This window comes from Phacochoerus africanus, chromosome 7 (assembly GCF_016906955.1).
Source record: "Phacochoerus africanus isolate WHEZ1 chromosome 7, ROS_Pafr_v1, whole genome shotgun sequence".
Classification (NCBI taxonomy): Eukaryota; Metazoa; Chordata; class Mammalia; order Artiodactyla; family Suidae; genus Phacochoerus; species Phacochoerus africanus.
The window spans coordinates 100036097-100058555 of record NC_062550.1 but is presented as its reverse complement, the minus strand read 5'-3'; the positions used below and the strand labels follow the sequence as shown (position 1 = coordinate 100058555).

The following is a 22459-nucleotide window of genomic DNA, read 5'->3' as shown; positions in this document are numbered from 1 at the left end:
CACTATTGAAATAGATCACTGTCTCATTCAACAAATGTTTATTTATGTCAACAATGTGCCAGACAATGTCTAAAGATGCTAAAAATATAGCAATAAGCAAAGGAGACCAGGACACAGACACAAATGTGTGATTAATATAATATCAGATAGTAGTAAATGCTAGGAAGAAAATTACACTGGATGAAGGGATATGGAATGACTTGGAAGCAAGGGAGGTCTGCTTTATTGAGAGACATGAGAGACTTCTCTAAGAAGGCGACACTTGAATAGGAATATAAAGTTACACAGTTGGTAGTGACATAGAGAAGATTCAGCCCAAGCGAGGAAGCTGGCTCCAGAGTGTACGTTTAACCATCACATTATATATAAAAAAAAAAGTTTAGAAATTTGATTAGACATGTAGATTAAATTGGAAAAAAATCAGAAACTATTTTTTGCTTTTTGTCTTTCATCTTTCTAGGGCTGCACCCACGGCATATGGAGGTCCCCAGGCTAGGGGTCTAATTGGAGCTGTTGCTGCCAACCCACGACAGAGCCAAGCCATGTCTGCAACCTACACCACAGCTCACAGCAATGCCAGATCCTTAACCCACTGAGCGAGGCCAGGGATCGAACCTGCAACCTCCTGGTTCCTAGTCGGATTTGCTTCTGCTGCACCATGACAGGAACTCCCATAGACCACTTTTTAAAGAGGAACTTGATCATATAAATTAGCCTTTGGGAGCAGTGGAACCATAGTTCCCCATGAGAGCACTCAACTGGTCGTGGAAGGACTCTTCTCCGTCCTAGCCACGGAGTAAAGCATGTGCAACTCTGTTACCTTCTTTGCCTTCTTCTTGGGGAACCTGTTCCCCCGTTGATGCGGTGATGAAACGTTTCTGACTTGGCCTGGATGACCCCCTTAGCTGACAAAACGCTAATGTACAGAAAATCCCTCATTTCGGTCAATGGGAGTCGTCCCTCCAGCCTGTTCTACTTGCCGACTGGAAAACGTCGGTTCTGGGTCTGTAGCTAAGGATGACACGTGACTTCGAAACTCTCCAGCCCTAAGTCGCCAAGTGTGGAGGACTGGGCGCCAGGGATCAGGGACTCCTCCTGCTGTTAGAATAGTGGGGAGGAGGATGTACGTGAGAATTTCCCTAACACCTCCATGATCCCGACGCCAACTGCAAGTCTCCTGTGTTGAAAGGAGTCAACTGTTGCGGGCGGTGGCTCCCACCAGAGACCTGCTCCCTGTCAGCTCCTGTGGGTGATGTAACATGGACATAGTCGTCATGCACAATCAAGAAAGATACTATTTCCACATTACGTAGGAGAAAATAAGTGCTTTTATGATAGCCTCACAGTCCAACCAGTTACAGCTCCCGACGCCCTTAATAAAGTCTCATTTAAATATCTTGGGTCAGTTATTTTCTAAGTACTTTGAGGAATTTTTACAACATTCATTAACTCCAGATATTTTTCAAAATTTATGCCACTTGACTGAGCATGCTTAAAAGTAATCACCACTCTTTATTGAATTTAGGCAATAAATCTTCTGTGTCTTGTATAAGCTTTATCATGTTTAATTCTACCTTGTAGCAGGCTTAGGGTTTTGAAAACTGTGTTGATTTTAAAATATGGTTCCAATCGAGCTTCTATGCATTCATTCATTTGACAAATATTTGCGGAGCACCCCCTCTGTGGTTGACGTTGTCATGGAAATGTGGCTGATTAAACGACATGTGTGATTTACAAGGATCCCTGGCTTGGGGTGGGAGAACAAGTCCTAGGGTTGGGAAGAGAATACGTTTGCGTCAATTCTAGCACTAAGCTTCTTATTACAGCAGCAGTTTCCAAATGGTGTTGGACTGATGAAATCTGCATCCTCTGACTACACTTGTTTTTAAATATAGAAAAGATGTGGAGTTCCCATAGCGGAAATGAATCTGACTAGCATCCATGTGGATGCAGTCTGATTCCTGGCCTCCCTCAGTGGGTTAAGGATCTGGCATCACCATGAGCTGTGGTGCAGGTCGCAGACGCAGCTCGGATCTGGTATTGCTGAGGCTGGGGTGCAGGCCAGCAGCTGCAGCTCCAATTTGACCCCTAGCCTGGGAACCTCCATATGCTGCAGGTGCAGCCCTAAAAAGACAAAAAAGAAAATATGCTAAACAAATACCAAAATTAAACCAGTTTAGGAACCTTGTAGAATCACTACTTTTTAGATATAAATAAAGAATTTAACACTAGGACTGGAACTAAATGTTGCTATCTAGTATAATTCATTTATAACTAGTTATAATTCATGCCATCTAGCATAACTAATTTATAACTAGTATGATTAATGCCATCTACAAATACCTATTTAACAAAGGTTTAAAATACAAACTCACACCAGATAATTTGGTTTGTTATGTGATATAATGTAACAAACTTCTTACCTAATGATTCAAAGTTAGCAGTTGAGACATATACCTTCTAATTCTAATGCAAGAAAATAAAAATACACACATTCATTGCATGACTAAGTGCTTGTATTTTTCTGCTTTGCTGCTATGTATGTTTATTGGCAGGAAGGGATAAAAGTTTTTACTGGACCGTAAATTTCCCAGAGAACATACTATAACTTCATAAAAGCTGAAAAACCATAAAACTTTAATTTATAAAATTGTCCTAATAATTTACTTATATTTTCTATTTTTATCACAGTTTTAGTTCCATGTATCAACAACCTCATTGTCTGATCTGATTAATGCAGCCTTTTTTCTTTTATTTAGGTACGTGGTAGATATTATGTACTAATATCATCCACATTTTACAGATAAGGTAACTGAGACAGAGAGGGTAAGTAACTTGCCTAAAGTCACAAAGCTAGAAAGCAGAAGTGGTCCTTCCAACTCTGGCTTTAGATGTTAATCCCTAAACATTACAATAGCCATTATGACTGCCCACTCACAAATATTTCCCAATATTTGAATGGATTACATTTTCCTAATATTTGAATGGATTATATTTCAAATGTGAATTTTAATTTAATTGCTTGAAACTGAGCACATTTTTCCCTATATGACTAATATTCCACCTCATATCATCAATCTAATTTCTGGTTTGAAGGCTTTTAGGTAAATTATAAATTTTGTTGCTTCGATTCTGTTATTCTTTATTTGAACATCCAGTGTAAAGGCAAGGATTGAAAGAGTCCCATGTATCTGATCCTATTAAAGGAGCAGAGACAAAAATACCCTCAGCAGATGTAAGGTTAACATACAGGAGATTATAGGGGTGGTTCTCTCCAGACACTCTTGAAGAAAGTAACAACAGGTGGACATTGAGATAGGCGGCCATATAGAAATACCATAGCTATTTGCAATTATAGACTATTTATAGTTTATTGGCCATAAATTGGGAAATTCTTGGATTATGGGAATCCACTTTTATAACTTCTGTGTTGCTTTATATAGTAAAAGCATTCACCTAAAAAATACTCTATTTATAAGAATAAAGTAACTACCAAAGCTACCACACTCAAATTTAATTCACACCAATTTAAATTTGGAAATTTATATTAATTTGATAAATGTCATACATACAATTAGAAAGTAGATATGAAAATGCGTAAGCCAGAATTTAATCAGGTTATGGATTCATATAGCAAGGGTATTTATTTTAAGGTATCCACTTTAGGGAGGAAAAAACAATGAATAAATATTTTTCTTTTTAGGGGCACACCCATGGCATATGGAAGTTCCCAGAATAGGAGTTGAATCAGAGATGCAGCTGCCGGGCCTACGCCACAGCAGTACCAGATCCAAGCCGTGTCTGTGACCTATACCACAGCTACATGGCAATGCCAGGTCCTTAACCTGCTGAGGGAGGCCAGGGATAGAACCCACATCCTCCTGGATACCATTTGGGTTTGTAACACACTGAGCCACAACAGGAATTCCCAAATAAAATGTTTTCCAATGCCTTGCATAATGTAACATACGGTATCTCAAATTTTGCTTATGATTAAAACAAACAAAAAAATCAAGCTTAAGAAATTTTACAAGACATAATATTGAAAAATTGAATAATACTATGTTTTGACTTGATTCGAACTAGATTATTTCAAGAACGGTTCATAAGGGAAAATGCTCTTGATACCTAAACCATGAATCCCACCAACACATAACTGTTTCACACAATCATCTTTAACTGTGTTTTACTCATTGGAAACTGAATTAAGAGTAACTTGAGGAGTTCCCGTCGTGGTGCAGTGCTCAATGAATCTGACTAGGAACCATGAGGTTGCGGGTTCGATCCCTGCCCTTGTTCAGTGGGTTGAGGATCCGGCATTGCTGTGAGCTGTGGTGTGGGTTGCAGACACAGCTTGGATCCCATGTTGCTGTGGCTCTTGTATAGGCCGGCAGCTACAGCTCCAATTAGACCCCTAGCCTGGGAACCTCCATATGCCATGGGAGCAGCCCAAGAAAAGGCAAAAAGACAAAAAAAAAAGAAAAAAGAGTAACTTGAAACAGTAATCATGAGATTTTACTACACATGCTAAATATATATTATACTACATTTATAATTACTTAGTATATATTTGACATTTCTCGTATACATATATTTAAAAATTTTATGTAATTTAATACTTAATATTGTTTTGCTGCTTACCATGTTCTGTTTAATTTATTTATCTATTTATTTATTTATTTGGTCTTTTTGCCTTTTCTGAGGCCACTCCTGTGGCATATGGAGGTTCCCAGGCTAGGGGTCTAATTGGAGCTATAGACGCTGGCCTCCGCCAGAGCCACAGCAACGCAGGATCCAAGCCGCATCTGAGACCTACACCACAGCTCACAGCAATGCCAGATCCTTAACCCACAACCTCATGGTTCCTAGTCAGATTCGTTAACCACTGAGGTATGACGGGAACTCCTGTTTAATTTATTTTTAAAATAGTTTATAACCACAAAATGTGTTTAGGGAGACAGGATTAAGATGGCAGAATAGAAGTACTGGAACTCCCTTCTCTCATAAAAACAACAAAATTACAACTAAATGCTGAACAAGCCTCAATCAAAAGGATTGCACAGTTTCAAAAAAGATATACTACTCAAGAAGACAAAGAGAAGGCTATACCAAGATGGTGGGAGGGGCAATTACTCCATATAAGCAACCCCATATCCACTGGATGGATATCCCACAGACTGGAGAATAACTATACAACAGAAACTCACCTATAGCAGTGACAGTTCTTAGCCCCACATCAGGTACCCATGCCTGTGAATGTAGAATTGGGAGGAGCCCCTGGAGCATCTGGCATTGAAGGCCAGTGTGGATTGTGCACAGGCACTCCACAGAAATGGGGGAAAGGAAGACCCCATTCTTCAAAGGCACAGGCAGACGTTCATGTGCACTGGGTCCCAGGGCAAAGCAGAGACTCCATAGCAATCTGGGTCACACCTCACTGCAGTTCTTGGAGGATCTCCTGAGAAAAGAGGGGGTGACTGTGGTTCCTTCTGGGAGAAGGATATTGGAGGCAAAGGTCTTTGGAATATTCATCAGTGTGTGTTCCTCTAGAGATGGCCATTTTGGGAAAATCTGGCCCCACCAATCAGTGCTGAGCAGCCCCAGGCCAAAAAATAATCCAGGTGGAATCACAGCCATATCCATCAGTAAACAGGTTGCCTAAAGAGCTCCCAGGGACAGAGAAGCCTGTATCCCACCCAGAGAAAAGCCCCACCCACCAGAGGGATGGGAATCAGCCCCACTTACCAGTCAGTGATCAGCCACCAGTCCCTGCCATTAGGAAGTCTACAGCAAGCCCCCATACCAACTTTAGCCACAAAGGGGGCAGACACCAGAAGTAAGAGAGGCTACAACTCTGCAAAAAGGAGACCACACCATTAAAAACAATGAAGATGAAAAGGCAGAGAACTCAGATAAGGGAACAAGAAAAAATCTCAGAAAAACAGTGATCAGGAGATTCTCAGCCTCCAGGAAAAAGACTTTAGATTGTTGATGCTGAAGATGATGCCAGACATTGGAAATAAACTGGAGGCAAAGATGGATAATTTACAGGAAACACTGAGCAAAGAAATACAAGATACAACATTTAAGCAAGAAGAGATGCAAAATACAATAACTGAAGTAAACAAATAATTACAAGCAACCAACAGCAGAATACAGGAGGCAGAAGGACGAATAAGTGAGTTGGAGGACACTAGTGGAAATCACTGATGCAAAAGAGAAAAGAAATGAAGAGAGTCTCAGAGAACCCTGGGAAAAGGTTAAACACACCGATATCTGTATTACAGGGGTGCCAGAAGGAGAAGAGAGAGAGAGAGAGGGACAGAAAAAATATTCAAAGAGATAATAGCCAAAAAATTCCCTAACATTGCAAAGGAATCACTCACTCAAATCCAGGAAGCACAAGTACCATATAAAAAAAACCCAAGGAGGAATACCCTGAAACACATATTGATCAAACTGACCAAAATTAAAGCAAAGAGAAAATATTGAAAGCAGCTAGGGAAAAGAAAAAAATTACAACAGAACCCTGATAAGGTTATCAGCAGATTTTTCAGCAGAAACTCTGCAGGTCAGAAGGGAGTGGCACAATACGCTTACAGTGATGAAAGGAAAACACCTCCAACCAAGATTACTTTACCCAGCAATGCTTTCATTCAGATCTGAAGGATAAATCACAAGCTTTACAGACAAAAAAGCAAAAAGAATTCAGCCACACTAAACCAGCTTTACAACAAATAGTAAAGGAACTTCTCTAGGAAGAAAAGGCCACAACTAGAAACAAAAATACCACAAATGACACAGAATACCAGTAAAGGCATATATACAATAAAGGTAGGAAATCATCCATGCACAAATATGCTACCAAAATCAGAAATTGTGAGAAGAGGGTACAAATGCAGGACAAAGGAGATTCCCTTGAAATTAAGAGACCACCAACTTAAAACAGTCATGTGTATGTATGTATATATATATATATATATATATATATATATATACACACTCCTATATGAAAACTTCAGGGTAACTGCAAACCAAGAATCTTCAATAGATACACAAAGAACAAAAATCAATTCAAATACAACACTAAAGATAGTCATCAAACCACAAGAGGAGAAAACAAGAAAAGAAGGGAAGAAAAAATGAGCAACAAAAACAAACCATAAGCAGTAAATAAAATGGAAATAAGAACATACACATCAATAATTACCTTAAATACAAATGGACTAAATGCCCCAACCAAAAGACATAGACTGGCTGAATGGATACAAAAGCCAGACCCATATATATGCTGTCTTCAAGAGAGATCCACTTCACTTCTAGGGACACATACAAATTCAAAATGAGAGAATGGAAGGAAATATTCCATGAAAAAGGGAATAAAAAGAAATTTGGAGTAGCAATACTCATATCAGACAAAATAGACCTTAAAGAATATTATAAAAGACAAGGAAGGACATTATATAATGATCAAAGGATCAATCCAAGAAGACATAACAATCATAGGATCACTTCAATATATAAGGCAACTGCTAACAACCTTAAAAGGAGAAACTGACAATAACCCAATAATAGCAGGGGACTTTAACACCCCACTTACAGCAATGGACAGATCACCCACACAGAAAAGCAACAAGGAAACATAGGCCCTATATGAAATATCAGACCAGATGGACTTAATAGATATTTATATGACATTCCATCCAAAATGGAATACACATTCTTCTCACAAATCAAGCCTCAGTAACTTTAAGAAAATTGAAATCATATCAAGCATCTTTCCAGACCACAAAGCTATATGACAGGAAATCAACAACAAGAAAACAACTGCAAAAAAAAAAAAAAAAAAAAAAACACGTGGAGAATAAACAACATGCTACTAAACAACCAATGGATCACTGAAGAAATCAAAGAGGAAATTAGAAAATACCTAGAAGCAAATGACAACAAAGATACAACACTCCAAAACCTATGGGGTTCAGCAAAAGCATTTTGAAGAGGGAAGCTTATAGCAATACAAGCAGACCTCAGGGAACAAGAAAAAGGTCAAATAAACAACCTAACTTTACATCTAAGGCAGCTAGGAGAGATGAACAGATAAGACCTAAAGTTAGCAGAAGGAAAGAAATCGTAACAATCAGAGCATAAATCAATGAAATAGAAATGAAGAAAACCATAGAAAAGATCAATGAAACTAAAAACCGGTGCTTTGAAAAGATAAAATTGATAAACCCTTAGCCAGATTTATCAAGGAAAAAAAGACGACTCAAATCAATAAAATTAGAAATGAAAAAGGAGAAGAGACAACAGATATCAAAGACATATGAAGGATCTTAGACTACCATGTGCAACTATATGCCAATAAAATTCAAAACCTAGAAGAAATGGACAAATTCTCAGAAAAGTACAGTCTTCCAAGTGCAAACCCCAAGATGAATAGAAAAGATGAATGGACCAATCACAAGTACTGAAATTGAAACTGTGATTAAAAAAACTTCCAACAAATAAAACTTCAGGACCTGATGGTTTCACAGGTGAATTATATCAAACATTTAGAGAAAAGCTAACACCTATCCTTCTGAAACTTTTCCAAAATATTGCAGAGGAAGGAACACTTCCCAACTCATTCTGTGAGGCCATCATCACCCTGATACCAAAACCAGATAAAAATACCACAAAAACAGAAGAGAAAGCCCAGAATTAAACCCACGCACCTAGAGTCAGCTAATGTATAACAAAGGAGGAAAGAATGTACAATGGAGAAAAGACAGCCCCTTCAATAAGTGGTGCTGGGAACACTGGACAGCCACATGTAAAACAATGAAATTAGAACACTTCCTGACACCATACACAAAAATAAACTCGAAATGGATTAAAGTCCTCCATATAAGACCAGATACCATAAAACTCTTAGAGGAAAACATAGGCCAAACACTCTCTGACATAAACCACAGCAACATCTTCTTAGATCCACCTCCTAGAGTAATGACAATAAAAACAATAATAAACAAATGAACTTAATTTAACTGAAACATTTCTTCACAGCAAAGGAAACCCTAAATAAGACAAACAGACAGCCCACAGAATGGGACAAAATATTTGCAAATGAATTGAATGACAAGTGATTAATCTCCAAAATTTATAAATACCTCTTGCAGCTCAATACCAAACAAACAAACCACCCCATCCAAAAATGGGCAGGAGATCTAAACAGACAATTCTCCAAAGAAGACGTACAGACGGCCAAAAAACACATGAAAAGATGTGCAACATCACTCATTACTAGAGAAATGCAAATCAAAACCACTATGAGGTATCACCTTAAAGCAGGCCATCATCAGAAAGTCTACAAACAATAAAGGCTGGAGAGGGTGTGGAGAAAAGGGAACCCTCTTACACTGTTGGTGGGATTGTAAATTGGTGCAACCACTGTGGAAAGCAGTATGGAGATTCCTCAGAACACTAAACACAGAACTACCATTTGATTCAGCAATCCCACTCTATCCAGAGAAAACCATGACTCGAAAAGACATATGTACCCCAATGTTCATTGCAGCACTATTTGCAATAGCCAAGACATGGAAACAACCTATATGTCCATTGACAGAGTAGTGGATAAAGAAGATGGGGTATATATACACAATGGAATATTACTCAGCCATTAAAAGGAAAGAAATTATAGCATTTTCAGTGACATGGATGGACCTAGAAATTATCATGCTAAGTGAAGTCAGTCAGACATTGAAACACCAACATAGCATGCTATCACTTACATGTGGAATCTAAAAAAAGGACACAATGAACTTCTTCGCAGAACAGATATTGACTCACAGACTTTGAAAAACTTATGGTTTCCAAATGAGACAGGATGGGGGGTAGGGGGAAGCACTGGGCGTTTGGGATGGAAATGCTATTAAAATTGGGTTGTGATGATTTTTGTACAACTATAAATACAATAAAAATCATTAAGTAATTTTTTAAAAATAATTTTTAAAAAATAAAATTAAAAAACCCCCAAAACCCCTATGTTTGAAAATTTGTATATGCACAAAGAAAATATTCACAGTGCTACAGTACCCATTTTTATCTAATGCTTTAAATTCTTGTTTCCCTCTGAGACACTGACAAGCTCTATTTGTGAGGATTCACAAAAAAAAGGTACAGTGGGAACAATACTTGAAATTTTAAATTTCTGATTTCATCTTAAATATCACTGTCATTTCGGATCTGATAAATAATTTTTTTCCAATCCTCTGTACACTGTGCTGTTAACACTGCAAAGTATATATCTCACATTTCTCACAAGATTGCTTCAAATATCAGATAAGAGAAGTAATAAGAGTGCTTTGAAAATTTTGAAAAGCGTACTGGGTAAATATGTGCTGCTAACACCAATAGTAAAATTACTGTTATTATTATTTAACGCAGAGAAGGGTTTAGAGTTTTTAATATTATTATTCAGTAACTGTTGAACTTGTTACTGTCATTAACAGCATTATTTAAAATTTTTTTTCCACCTGCCCTTCAATATTTTTTCACCTGTTTCAACTAATCAGTGTTTTTGCACGTACACTTTCAATAGAACACATGTGCTTAATTAATGAGATGTTTAAAATGGTCATTAATACAATATTTGGATCACAGAGGAGCCAAGGATGCTTTTAATCTTCCTCTGATTTATAACCCTCTGATCTTGATTAAGATTGTATTAATGAAGTACATTAAACAAAAATAAATACACATATTTGTGTGTATATATATATATATATCTTATTGTTCTACAACTATTCCATTATTTTTTGTCTTTTTATAATATTTTCATCAGACTAAGAAAATGTATATGCTAAATGAACTTCTTCAGCAATATATGTCAGCCTCACTTATAGGTACTTTCCCTATAAGTACTCTGAAATAGAAAGAAATTTAAGTATTAAGACTTTGTGCATTTACTCTATTATCAATCAGGAACTATACATACCACAGAAACACAGAATTAAGATGAGTTGGCTTGTAATTACAAATGCAACACTCATACAATTAAATAGTTCTTCAATAAATTTCCACTGAACAACTACGGTGCATAAATCACTAGGGAATAAATCAACTATTTAAGTCTAGAAATCTTAAGACAAATGTTAAATAGGATATTGCAATGCCAAATTCAAGATTTCCACAGGATATATATTTACAGAAAAAAAGAATAATTCTGGATGCAGTGAAAAACAAAGATAAATGTATAATATCTAGCTGTCTTTTTTCAGTTACCCAGAAAAAGAAAAAGGGCTTTGAAGCTGGGACCCGGGAGAATAACATAAAAAACATTTCTTCCTAACATACAGTAGACATTAAAGTTTAATTGATATTTTATGTATAAAACTTATCAGGATAAACATTTCATATTGGGCCCTACCTTCAAAACAATGAGTCATTAAATTATTGACTATAATAAATTTATAATATAATTAAATTATTGACTATAATACTATGTTAATATTATACATTATTAAGAATAAATGACATTATGAAATACTCTTCTAAGGCCCAGTATAAGAAAACCAGCAATCTATAGATATTTATGGAAAATATTGGGACATCCAAATGCATTTTTCCATAGAAGTTATAACTCTTTATATCTGAGGTCAACCTGGAAAGTATGATACTAGCACAGTTTAGCTGCCGTATATATGAGTAATTCTAAGTGAACTCTCTTTTTGCTTGACTCTCTGCAAAATCATAGTCCAGGTGTGCAAATCAAGAATTAGAACCTTTTCAGTTCCAAGCCATTGTGTCTGAATATCGTGATGGAAGGCTCCAACAGGTTAAAGACCCGGGAAGCTTCAGGGGTATATTGCGGACATATCTGAGACTTGGCCCACTGCCCAAAGACTACTCTTTCTTTATTACCTTTACTTATTTTTTAAACTGAAGACACTCCTTCTACACCAGTGGTTTTCTACCAAGGGTGATTTTTCACCCCCTCCCCCGTCCCCCAGGAGATATCTGGCAATGTGTGGAGACATTTCTGCTTTTCATATTAGGCTCTGGGGGTGCCACTAGCATCTAGTGGATAGAGCAAAGAATGATCCAGCCCAAAATATCAGCAATGGTGCTACTGAGGAATCCTCTTCCAGATTTACAACAAAATATACTTTCATTGCAGCTCATCTTTACACTTTTATATTTTGGGGGGACTCTAACGGTAAATATATGAAAACAAAAATAACAGAGGAGACATTTCCAATCTCAAGTAATCTAAAATAAATGATGCAAGTTGGCATTCTACTTAATGAAACTTTTGTCCTTTCACCCAATAGCCCATCTTGATGCTTATTATTATTAATCCTTCCCAACCGGCCCTCCGTTAATCCCAGAGCTGGTCCTAAGCAATACTGATACTTAAGATGCTACAGAAACACCAACATTCAAATTGGGTTAATTTTAGTTCAAGAAAAAACTTCAATTCACAGACTAGTAAATCTTCCTTCTCCATTAAGAAATAGTATTTGAAGGGAGTTTCCATTGTGGCACAGTGGAAAGGAATCTAAAGACTCCGAGGATGCAGGTTCGATCCCTGACCTCGCACAGTGGGTCAGGGATCTGGCATTGCCCTGAGCCACAGTGTAGGTCACAGACACAGCTCAGATCTGGCGTTGATGTGGCTATGGCATAGGCTGGCAGCTGTAGCTCTGATTTGACCCCTAGCGTGGGAACTTCCATAAGATGAGGGTGCAGCCCTAAAACGCAGAAAAAAAAAATAGTATTTGAGGAGTTCCCATTGTGGCTCAGCAGGTTAAGAACCCAATATAGCATCCATGGGGATGTGGGTTCCATTCCTGGTCTCACACAGTGGGTTAAGGATCTGGTGTTGCTGTGAGCTGTGGCATAGGCCAGCAGCTGCAGCTCCGATTCGACCCTTAGCCTGGGAACTTCCATATGCCACATGTGTGGCCATAAAAAGAAAAAAGAGAAGTCAGTAGTGTTTGAGTATCTGGCCATCAATTATTGGGAATGGACAGTGGGGATGAAATGACATGATAGGAAATGTAGGTGGTTGAAATGACATAACAGCAATGGTCAAAGGGGCCAGTGCAGTGTCAGGGGTTAGAAGTCTGCAGAGTTTCATTGTATTTCTCCCTTACTCCTTCTTTGCCGTCTATTCTGCTCTGGACAGCATGGAGACAAACAAAGACCAGAATTAGGAATGAAGGTTTCAAGACATCTTAAGTTGGGGGAAAGAGGTCAAGACAACTCCCGCCATCTTCACAGGACCAGAGGGAAATTCCCAGAGATACGGTGGGAAATGACGGAGAAAAATCTTGGCTATCACTTAGTTAAGGCTGGAGGCGTTGCAGGATGGAAGATGCCTAGATAAGACAGCCTTTAAAAATACCTTAGCAGGATATCCTGTTGTGGTGCAGCAGAAATGAATCTGACTCATGAGGATGAGGTTCGATCCCTGGCCTTGCTCTGTGGGTTAAGGATCCGGCATAGCTGTGAGCTGGTGTAGGTAGCAGAGGCAGCTTGAATCTGGCGTTGCTGTGGCTGTGATGCAGGCGGGCAGCTACAGCTCTGATTCTACCCCTAGCTTGGGAACTTCCATTTGCCATGCGTGGGTGCAAACGTAAAAAGCAAAAGAAAAAAACAAAAAACATGAGCAATAAAACTATACTGACTATAACACTGCCTTGCTTTGGTTATTCAGAGATGCTCTGAAATCTAATACTGTCTTGAAGTCACCATTATTCAAATGAATCGGCCTGCAACACTGTATTTTAAAAAATCTAGTTATTTGTGATTTCCAATTGCTGAATGCAAAACAAGAGTTGCTATTATTCTGTATCTTATCAGCCTTTGGGCCTAAGATAATGTTAGTGTATTTTTTTCATGCAGTTGAAATTAAATTAATGCTTTTCAGTCAAACTTCTCATTCCATAGGGAAGTGAGAATTGCCTCTTTAATATTTTGTTAACACATAACACAATTAACACCATTTGAAATTCTGATTAAACCGCAAAACATATTTATACTCTTCAAAAGATCGACTGTTTATTTTATCCTGATATCATCATGATTCAAAGCTATAGAAGGAGCACAACCAGAATTAATATAGCATATGTTTTTCATTTATGTGTCCTGTATTCTGCTAAGTGCAATACAAAATAACAATACAGAGAAAAAAATACATTCAACGTACAGATTCTGATCCAACAGGAAACAGATTTTAATGCTTCATAATAGATTTTTCATGAAAAGCATAGATGTCTGTGAAATTATAAAAATCCTTCCTAGTCAGTCCTTCAAACTATCTTACTCAAATAAGTTAACACAGGGAATGAGATCCAGTCTCTAACCCTTCAATGTATAAACCAGTCTATGTGGCACTCATCTTAAAAACATGTCAGTTAATTATACCTGGCGATAGAAGAACTCAGGAATGAAAGACTCAGAAACAATGATTAGGAATAGGAGCTATAAAACAGTAAGAGGCAAAAAATTTGATTTCAGTATATTTATCTCAGGCTTAAATCTGACAGTGTCTTGCATAAATTCACAATACTTTTAATAAAAGGATATAATAAAGCATAAAGACAAGAAAAGTTTAATAAATCACATTCCATATCAAAGGTTATCAACTGGTATTGGAATTTACAAACCCAGATGTATACAAATTATGAAGTTTAAAATGCTGAGGATGCCATAAATAATTAGTTTAGAGGGTGAAGGATTAAATTATATATCATCCCTACAGAGAACAGTAAGGTATATGTAAAAGATACATTGGAAAATAATGGCTCACATTTATTGAATGGTTAATATATGCCAGGCATTGTTTAAGTGCTTTACACATATTAACTCATAATTTTGTCACAGCCCTATCAAGTCTGTAATCAAATCTGTTTTACAGATTAAAAAACTGAGGCACAAGATATTATGGACTTGTTCAATACTGCCCTCAGCAATAAGTGGGGGAATAGAAAGATCATACGGAAATCAGGAAAATAAGAATAATTTGGATAAATGAGTTAGAATTGAATCCACACTGATGAACTCCCTATTGCCTAATATAATAATCAATGTATTTTTTTGTTCCCTCTGAAAACAGGATACCAAATATGAGTCAGATGTATTAACCTATTGAGAAAAAGGACTTTTTGGCATTATAAAATATGTATTTTTTCATTATTTATTAGCTACTTCCATCCATGGTTAATACATACAGGATCATCCATCAATGAAAAATTTAATGACTGATGTTCTTGGAAATCTGGGGGGCATGTCATTACACAGACTCCTAATTCTTTTACTTGTTGAAGAAGCAAATATAAAATTACTTTGCAGTTTCTCTGGTAAACCTCTGGATACAATATTGAATTTTCCATTCAATTCAGATTTTTAAAAGTATTTTATTCATTCCATCACTTAGAGGTAGTTACCATTTATAATTTGTCTACATATAAACTTTATTTTTAGTAAATTCTAGAGCATGGTATGGTTCCCTACTCATTTAAAAGCTACATGGACCTTTTAAACCTACACTGACCTTTTAAATCTATTTTAAGTTTGTTTTGACAATTTTCTGTACTTAAAAATAGATCAATGTCACTGTCACTTCCCAGGACCCTGTGCAGCACCTCCTGTGTGGGCTAAGTGGGACAGGGTGCTTCTAGCATGGTCTACAGGTGGCAGGGGCAAACCACCACAGTAATCACTGACTCTAGAGGTGGGCATGGCCTGCTACCAGTAAGGGTAACTGAACAGGCACAACTTGTGGCCTCAATCACCTCAGAGGAGGGTACTGTGATCAAATACTACCTGTTTTGCTCTCACTCCTCTGGGAACTCACAAACCCTACTGCTGCCACTGCCAAATGCTCTGGGCACCTCGTACATCTACATAAGGCTCATAACCACTTCCTAGGGCCCTGAAACTAGGAGCAGCCTGTGCCATCTTCCTGCAGGTAATTGCTGCTGTTAAGAGCCCAGTAAATAGGCACTGACTACTAGCCCTACCCATTGCCTCCTTCTCCCTGGAAACACACTCAGCACCCTGGGGATAATAGCCTGCTCACACCAAAGAAAGAGACAGCAAACATCCAAACTCCCACACCAAAAATAAATAGTAAACCCCCACAAAATACAAAGGGGGTACTCTTGTGTGGAAGTAGCCCTCCAAGACTACAGTTTGGCTTCCCTAAATGCACAGAAAAACATAAGCAAGATGAAGAAACTCAGGAAACATTTCCAGTTAAAACCACAAGAGAATTCACCTGAAGCAGCAAACAATGAAACATCTCTGCAGTCTGACAGATGCTGAGTTCAAAAGGGAGATAGTGAAAATACTGAAGGAATTAAGACTGAATATCAAGGAATTAAGAGCAGATATGAACAGTAATGAAGATTCCTTTAGAAAGGAACTGGAAAATATAAGGAGGAACACAGAAAAATTATAAAATTCATTTGCAGAAAAGCAAACGGAGCTAAAGGCACTAAAGAGCAGAATGAATAATGCAAAGGAATGAATTAGTGACTTGGAAGATAGAATAATGGAAATCACCCAATCAGGACAGTGGACAGAAAACCAAATGAAAGAACAGGAAAGCAATATGAGATCTATAGGATAATATAAAGTGGGACAATCTATGCATAATAGGAATTCCAGGAGAAGAAAAAGGGATTGAAAATATATTTGAAGAAATTACATCTGAAAACTTTCCAAATCTACAGGAAACTGATATCAAGATACAGGAAGCAGAGAGGACCCCAAACAAGTTGAATCCAAACAGGCCCACACCAAGACACGTTACAATAAAGTTGGCAAAAGTTAAAGAAAGGATTCTAAAGGCAGCAAGAGAAACACAAAGCTTTAATTATAAGGGAACCTCTACAAGGCTATCAGCTGATTTCTTTGCAGAAACACTACAGGCCAGAAAAGAGTGGCAAGACATATTCAAAATTATGAAAGGAAAAAATTTGCAGCCTAGAATACTTTATCCAGCAAGAATATAATTTAAAATAGAAGGGGAAATAAAGAATTTCTCCAACAAATAAAAGTTAAAAGAGTATGGCAATAGTAAATGCATTCTAAAAGAAATACTGAAAGGGATTCTCTAAATAAAAAAAGAAGTAAGAAATAGGAAATCATAGAATGTGGGGAAGGAAAGTAAGAAAATCTAGACTTTTTTTTTTTTTTTAATAATGTCTTTCAGCCTATATGACTATCAGGCTAAAGCAAGCAGATACAGCAAGGGGTTAACACACTTGAAAAACAGGGAAACCACAAATCAAAACCAAATATTACATTCACAAAAACTAAAAAAAAAAAGTACACAAGCATAAAATTAATGGAAATCATCCAACCAAAAAAAAAAGGAAGAAAGGAGAAACATAGAATCAACTGGAAAACAAGGTTTAAAATGGCAATAAATACATATTCATCAATAATTACCTTAAATGTCAATAGACTGAATGCTCTGATCAAAAGACATAGAGTAGCAGCCTGAATAAAAAAGCAAAAACTTGTAATCTGTTGTCTATAAGAAACTCACCTTAGGGCAAAGGACACATATAGATTGAAAGTGAGGGGATGGGAAAAGATATTTCATGCCAATGGACAAGACAGGAAAGCGGGAGTTGCAATACTCATATCAGACAAAATAGACTTTAAAATGAAGGCCATAAAGAAAGACAAAGAAGGACACTATTTAATGGTTAAAGGACCCATTCAAGAAGAGGCTATTACAATCATCAATACATATGCCCCTAATATAGGAGCACCCAGATATCTCCCACAAATACTAACAGACATAAAAGAAATTGATGGGAATACAATCATATTAGGAGACTTTAACACCCCACTCACATCAATGGACAGATCCTCTAGAGAGAAAATCAATAAGACACAGATCCTAAATGACACAATAGAAAAGTCAGACATTTTCAGGACATTACATCCAAAAAAATCAGAATATACATTCTTCTCAAGTGCACATGGAACATTCTCAAGGATCAAACACATACTGGGGCACAAAACTAACCTCAACAAATTTCAGAGTATAGAAATTATATCAAGTATCTTCTCTGACCACAATGGCACGAAAGTAGAAGTCAACCACAGGAAAAGAAATGAGAAAAAACTAACTATATGGAGACTAAACAACATGCTACTAAAAAACCAATGGGTCAATGAGGAAATCAAGAAGAAAATTAAAAAATACCTTGAGACAAATGATAATGAAGACACAACTGTTCAAAATCTATGGGATGCCGCAAAACCAGTGCTCAGAGGAAATTCATAGTGATACAGGCTTTCCTCAAAAAAGAAGAAAAATCTCAAATAGACAACTTAACCTACCACCTAAATGAATTAGAAAAAGTAGAACAAACAAAACTTAGAGTTAGCAGAGGGAAAGAAATTATAAAGATCAAAGAGGAAATCAATAAAATAGAGATTTAAAAAACAATAGAAAAAAAATCAATAAAACCAAAAGCTGGTTCTTTGATAAGATAAAGAAAACTGGCAAACCTCTGGCCAGACTCACTAAAAAGAGGAGAGAAAAAACCCAAATAAACAAAACAAGAAGTGAAAAAGGAGAAATCACAATGGATACTGCAGAAATACAAAAAAGCAAAAACAAAAACAAAAAAAACAACCAAAAAACTATGAGAGTACTATGAACAATTTTGTTCCAACAAATTTGACAACCTAGAAGAAATGGACAACTTTCTAGAGACTTATAGCCTGCCAAAACTGAATCAAGAAGAAATAGATCAATTGAACAGACCAATCACTAGAAATTAAATTGACTATGTAATAAAAAATACTCCCTATGAATAAAAGTCCAGGACCAGATGGCTTCACAGGCAAATTCTACCACACATACAAAGAGGAATTTATACCATCTTCCTTAAACTTTTCCAAAAGGTTGAAGAAGAAGGAATGCTCCCAAAGACATTCTATGACGCCAACATCACCCTAATTCCAAACCAGACAAGGATACCACAAAAAGAGAAAACTATAGGCCAGTATCTTTGATGAATATAGACGCATAATTTCTCAACAAAATTTAGCTAACTGAATCCAACAACATATCAAAAAGATCATACACCAGGACCACATTTGATTCATCCCAGGTTCACAAGGATGATTCGACATATGCAAATCAATCAACATCATATATCCACATTAACAAAAGAAAGTTCAAAAACCACAAGATCATCTCAATAGACGCAGAAAAAGCATTTGACAGAGTCCAACATCCATTCATAATAAAAACTCTTACCAAAATGGGTATAGAGCAAACAGACCTTAACATAACAAAAGCCATTCAGCAAATATAATACTCAATAGAGAAAAGTTGAAAGCCTTCCCACTAAAATCTGGAACAAGACAAGGATGCCCATTCTCACCACTTTTATTCAACATAGTGTTGGAAGTCCTAGCCACAGCAATCAGACAAACAAAAGAAATAAAAGGAATCCAAAGAGGAAGACAAGAGGTAAAACTGTCACTGTATGCAGATGACATGATACTATATATATAGAAAACCCTAAGGACTCAACCCAAAAACAATTCAAACTGATCAACGAATTCAGCAAAGTATCAGGATATAAGATTAACATTCAGAAACTAGTTGCATTTCTGTATACTAACAATGAAACATTAGAAAAGGAATACAAAAATACAATACCTTTTATAATTGCACCCCCAAAAATCAAATACCTGGGAATACACTTGACCAAGAAGGTGAAAGACTTATATGCTGAGAACTATAAAATATTAGTCAAGGAAATTAAAGAGCATTCACAGAAATGGAAACCTATTCCATGCTCCTGGGTTGGAAAAATTAATATTGTAAAAATGGTCATACTACCCAAAGCAATCTACAGATTCAGTGCAATCCTTATCAAATTACCCATGACATTTTTCACAGAACTAGAACAAATCATCCAAAAATTTATATGGTACCACAAAATACTCAGAATTGCCAAAACAATACTGAGGAACAAAAATCGGGCAGAAGGCATAACACTCCCAGACTTCAGGCAATATTTCAAAGCCACAGTTAAAAAGATGGTGTGGTACTGGTACCAAAACAGACATACCAACCAATGGAACAGAATAGAGAATCCAGAAATAAACCCAGACACCTACGGTCAATTAATCTTTGACAAAGGAGGCGAGAACATAAAATGGGAAAAAGACAGTCTTTTCAGCATGTGGTACTGGGAAAAGTTGACAGCTGCATGTAAACCAATGTAACTGGAACACACTTTCATACCATGCACAAAAATAAACTCGAGGAGTTCCCGTGGTGGCGCAGTGGTTAACGAATCCGACTAGGAACCATGAGGTTGCGGGTTTGGTCCCTGCCCTTGCTCAGTGGGTTAAGGATCTGGCGTTGCCACGAGCTGTGGTGTAGGTTGCAGACGCGGCTCGGATCCCGCGTTGCTGTGGCTCTGGCGTAGGCCCATGGCTACAGCTCCTATTTGACCCCTAGCCTGGGAACCTCCATATGCCGTGGGAGCAGCCCAAGAAATGGCAAAAAGACAAAAAATAAATAAATAAATAAATAAACTCAAAATGGTTTAAAGACTTAAACATAAGATAAGACACCATCAAACTCCTAGAAGAGAACATAGGGAAAACATTCTCTGACATCAACCTTACAAATGTTTTCTCAGGTCTGTCTCCCAAGGCAACAGAAATAAAAGCAAAAATAAACCAATGAGACCTAATCAAACTGACAAGCTTTTTCACAGTAAAGGAAACCATTAAAAAAACCCAAAAAGACAACTTATAGAATGGGAGAAAATAGTCTCAAATGATGCAACTGACAAGGGCTTAATCTCTAAAATACACAAACAACTTATAGGACTCAGTGGCAAAAAAGCCAGTAATCCAATTGAAAAATGGGCAAAATACCTGAACAGACATTCCTCCAAAGAAAATATACAGATGGTCAACAAACACATGCAAAAATGCTCAACATCACTGATTATTAGAGATGTGAGAATCAAAACTACTATGAGGTAACACCTCACACCAGTCAGAATGCCCATCATTAATAAGTCCACAAATAACAAATGTTAGAGTGTGTGGAGAAAAGGGAACCCTTCCACACTGTTGGTGGGAATGTAAATTGGTACAACCACTAGGGAAAACAGTATGGAGGTACCTCAGAAAACTAAATATAGAATTACCATATGACCCAGCAATCCCACTCTTGGGCATATATCCAGACAAAACTTTCCTTGAAAAAGATACATGCACCGGCATGTTCACTGCAGCTCTATTCACAATAGCCAAGACATGGAAACAACCTAAATGTCCATCAACAGATGAATGGATTAAGATCTGCCATATATATACAATGAATACTACTCAGCCATAAAAAAAGAACAAAATAATGCCATTTGCAGCAACATGGATGCACCTAGAAACTCTCATACTGAGTGAAGAAAATCAGAAAGAGAAAAACAAATACCATATGATATCACATATCTGGAATCTAACATATGACACAAAGGAACCTTTCCATAGAAAAGAAAATCAGGAGTTCCCGTCGTGGCGCAGTGGTTAACGAACCCGACTAGGAACCATGCGGTTGCGGGTTTGGTCCCTGCCCTTGCTCAGTGGGTTAACGATCCGGCGTTGCCGTGAGCTGTGGTGTAGGTTGCAGACGCGGCTCGGATCCGGCGTTGCCGTGGCTCTGGCGTATGCTGGTGGCTGCAGCTCCAAGTTGACCCCTAGCCTGGGAACCTCCATATGCCGCGGGAGCGGCCCAAGAAATAGCAACAACAACAACAACAACAACAAAAGACAAAAAAGACAAAAAAAAAAAAGAGGAAAATCAGGGACATGGAGACCAGACTTGTGGTTGCCAAGATGGTAGGGGAGGTTGTAGGATGGCCTGCAAATTTGGGTTTAATAAATACTAACTATTGCCTTTGGAATGGATAAGCAATGAGATCCTGCTGTATAGCACTGGGAACTACATGTAGTCACTTATGATGGAGCCTGATAATGTGAGAAAAAAGAATGTATATATTTATGTGTGACTGGGTCCCTTTGCTGTACAATAGAAAATTGACAGAACATTGTAAACCAACTATAATGAAAAAAAATAAAAATCATTTAAAAAAACGAAAATAAAAATAAAAATAGATCAATGGAGTTTCTACATCATTCAGCAGGTTAAGGATCCAGCATTGTCACGTCAGTGGCTTGGGTCACTGCTGTGGCGAAGGTTTGATCCCTAGCCCAGGAACTTCTACATGCAACAGGGATGGCCAAAAAAGAAAAAAAAAAAATCAATCACCTTAGGCACCCTGAAGGTATTTGAATACAGCAATATACTGCTGATGGGATTCAGGACCTGATACTCCAAAAAGTGGCACCTTGGTGTATTGAATACTTTCAGCTGAAGATGGTTTAGAAAATGGGATAAGCAAGAAGTTCA

The 22459-nt window shown here is 37.3% G+C and overlaps 1 protein-coding gene across 1 annotated transcript in view; it reads right to left on the bottom strand.

Moving 5' to 3' along the window:
- Positions 1-22459, bottom strand: part of RASSF9 (Ras association domain family member 9) — a 41382-nt gene that overhangs the window by 2088 nt on the left and 16835 nt on the right. The gene's annotated exons all lie outside the window — the stretch shown is intronic.